The 3,655-nt window shown below is 39.0% G+C and overlaps 1 long non-coding RNA gene across 1 annotated transcript; it reads left to right on the top strand.

Annotated features, from left to right (window-relative positions):
- Positions 1-1,829: 1,829 nt before the first annotated feature.
- On the top strand, positions 1,830-3,655 carry LOC112847892 (uncharacterized). The gene is made up of 2 exons (XR_003221722.1): positions 1,830-2,149; positions 3,179-3,655. It is a non-coding gene; the product is annotated as an uncharacterized LOC112847892 (long non-coding RNA).

Here is a 3,655-nt window from a genome sequence, read left to right as displayed (position 1 = left end):
GGGGTGCAAAGCCTCACAGATGATGTGCAGCAGTGGGTCCCTCAGTCTGTCCTCACTCTGGACACTTGCAGTTGTCACACATGGAAATCAAATGTGTGATAAGCTGCAGGATTCAAACACAAGTGTAACTTATAAATACATGTTCATACTTTTATTCCACAATCAGAGAGAAAGAAACAGAGAGAGAGTGCAGGACAGACAGACAGGTGACAGTCTCAGGTGTACACACTGCTACAAAACAGCACAAGAGAAGGAGGATTTAGTGTTTGTGTTATTACGAGTGCTAAACAAGAAGAGTTCCAGATGGTCCAGTGGACACATGTGTGACTCCTGTGATTAAAGCATCTTTCTTTCAGCTTAACGAGTGAACCGTCAGCTCGTTCAAACACACGTTAAAGTCCATTTGGCTCGACACCACCGAACAGAGGCAGCAATATAACATAGCTAACATTAACAGTGCAGTGAATCCTGCTTGTGCCGTCATATTCAGGACTGCAAACCGAGCAGCATCACTGACTTTCAGCTTGTTGTGTTTGTGGATATATGACTGACTTTAATTATCCATAAAATCATCACATTCTCTGTAAGATTAAGGTCGACCAGCTGGATCCTGACCAGCTATTCTATGGCTTACTTGTAGTTATAAAGAAAGCAATTCTGTTAAACACATCACATTTATTTCTGCTCAGCTGCAGTATCCAGATGAAATACATAATCATATTACACGATTTTCAACAAACTGCAATTTAGTAAATGCTCGAGTTAAAAGTAACTTTTTCTAAAACTGTTATATTTAGACCAACTTTTAAGTGGAATAAATTGCCTTATAAGATTAGAGAATTAGCAACTATTCAAAACTTCAATGAACATTTAAAAGTCGATTTACAGAGTTTTTAGTTGTTGTAAATATTGTAAGAGATGATTTGTTTTTGAAATTTGTGTAATGTGTCTCAATGTTATTGATATTATTATTATTATTATTATTATTATTATTATATCATTATTATTATTATTATTGATTGCTTATATTTTAACAATTGTGAAACCTCACGGTGGATGTAAGAGCCAAATTATGTTGATATTTTGAATCCACTTTATTGTATAATATTTTATGTGATTGTATTTGATGAAAGACGAGCAACATCTGTTGTGGAAGCTAATGGGGTTCCTTTTGAATAAAGAAATAAACAAACTTAGGATTTATTATCAGTAAATGATTATATATAAATCTATAAAAATTATAGAAATAGGAAAGAACAAAATAATATAAATGATAAAATAATATAACTGTGTGAGTGTGTGTGTGTGTGTGTACAATCATGAGGGATGGGCATGATTTTAGTGTTTGAACAGTCATGAATTATTTTTAGGACCAGGTTGGATGTAATGTGTTAGAACTACCAGCAGGTGGGGATAAGAGACCTTTAAGGTGTTTGGTCCCACACTCCACCTTCAGGTTTAAAACTAGTGTTAATGGAGGGAGTTTGAAGGTTGAGTTTGTTCCACGACTGCATTTCACTCACTGCCTCTGTTTGTATCTCTGTCACTGCAGGACCAACATGGAGCGAGAAGTCAGCGCTCTCAGGAGGCCGACAAACCTCACAGAAGAAAGAGAGAGAAAACATACACCTGTGACGAGTGTGGGAAGGAGTTTACTGTGAAGGCCAAACTAAAACAGCATCAGGTCATCCACACTGGAGAGAGACCGTTCAGCTGTGACTTGTGTGGAAAGTCTTTTTCCTTGAAGGGTTACCTAAAAAAACACCAACTCATCCACAGTGGAGTTAAAGCGTACAGCTGTGATCAGTGTGGCAGAGCTTTTACTCAAAGTAGCAACTTACAGAAGCATCTAGTTACCCACTCTGGAATTAAGGCATACAGCTGTGACATCTGTGGAAAAACTTTCAGCCAGAGAGGGCACCGAAATACACACCTACGCATTCACACCAGACATGATGTGTACTGCTGTGAACAGTGTGGCAAAGAGTTTATAACAGACACACAGTTACAACAACACATGTTTACCCACACTGAGGAGAGACCTTATAAATGTGACCTGTGTGAGAAGACTTTTAAATCTCCACGTTACCTGAGACAACACCAACAGATCCACACCAGAAAGAGACTCTACAAGTGCAGTTACTGTGAGGTTTGTATTTATATTGTTATCTTGTCATGTTAGCCTGACTGTTTGGAACAACTCTGCTCATTAAACTGTGTTAGCATGTTAGCAATTCTACTGCATGGAAAAGCAGCGCTGCAGGTCTTAATGCTCAATTCTGATTTTTCGATCAAATCCGATTTTTTTTGTCTGCTTGTTCACACTACAAATAAAATGTGACAGCAAATGCGCTCTAGTGTGAACGCTCAAAGCGGCCCGCATGCGCAAAAGAAGACGTCACACACAACTCGCTCTGTTTAGACACAGAGCAAACAGTATTGTTTGACTGATGGCCCTTAATATAAAGACTTCGGACTTTACGTTTCCCAATTTTTGCTTTAAGTTATTTTGTTATTTACATAATAATGTAAACAACCTAATAATGATCCTTATTGCTGTTTTAGAGGAGCAGTGCTTCAAAGGATAGTTGCAGATTTCTGTCAGAATCTGCAGAAAATACAGTACAAATAAAATGTTCACGTTTCTCCAACGTTGTCTTCCCAACAGTTTCACTGACATCTACACTGGATGGCCAGGAAGCGTTCGCGATGTCGTCTCGGGCGCTGATAATTGGCGTCTGTCTCGTGTCAGTGACGTAAAAGACGGATTTAATGCCACATGACCTTTCAAACAGCAGTTGCTTTCTAAAACATCGGATATGTATCGGATTCAGTATCACATACGAAAGTGACCCAGATCGGATTTGTGCCGTTCACACTGTCATACCATGATCGGATATGGGTCGCATAGGGTCAAAAATATCAGATTTGATGCGCTTTCGCCTGCAGTGTGAACGTAGCCTTAGTAATTATTCAGATTTTCATGTCAGTTATGATTTTAGTATTACTGTAGTATTATGGTGGTAGTATTGTAGTTATTGCAGCCCAGTAAACTGTGTGTGTTAACTGAAACAGTAAAATGTAATTGGACGTCTGCAGAGATGCTCTTTATTTCAGGCAATGTTCAGGATAAAAATGTTGAAGGACTAACTTACACTGTCTTTGTGTCTTTGTTTAGAAGCAGAGCGACACAGATGGATCCAGTTCTCAACCCTGTCATCACTGTGGTGGTGGGAAAGACTTTCGTTGTGACCTCTGTGGAAAAAGTTTCAGTTGGAAAGTTGACTTAAAAAGACATCAACGTAGACACACTGGAGACAAACTGAAATACTGCAAAGAATGTGGGAGAAGCTTCACCACATCACATAACTTAAAACGACATGAACTGATTCACAGTGGGGTTAAAAAGCACCTCTGTGATCAGTGTGGGTCATCCTTCACCACTGCAGGTGAGCTTAAATTACACAAACGAGTCCACACAGGAGAGAAACCATACAAGTGCAGACACTGTGACAAAAGTTTCTCATGTTCAAGTAGTCGTAACAAGCATGAACGTACACACATGGAAGGAAACTACAGCTGTGACCAGTGTGACAAGAGCTTCAGGAATCTCAGTTCATACTCCAAACACAAACGATCCCACGTTACTAATAAA

This window comes from Oreochromis niloticus, linkage group LG9 (assembly GCF_001858045.2).
Source record: "Oreochromis niloticus isolate F11D_XX linkage group LG9, O_niloticus_UMD_NMBU, whole genome shotgun sequence".
Taxonomy (NCBI): Eukaryota; Metazoa; Chordata; class Actinopteri; order Cichliformes; family Cichlidae; genus Oreochromis; species Oreochromis niloticus.
This window is presented reverse-complemented; position numbering and strand designations above follow the sequence as displayed.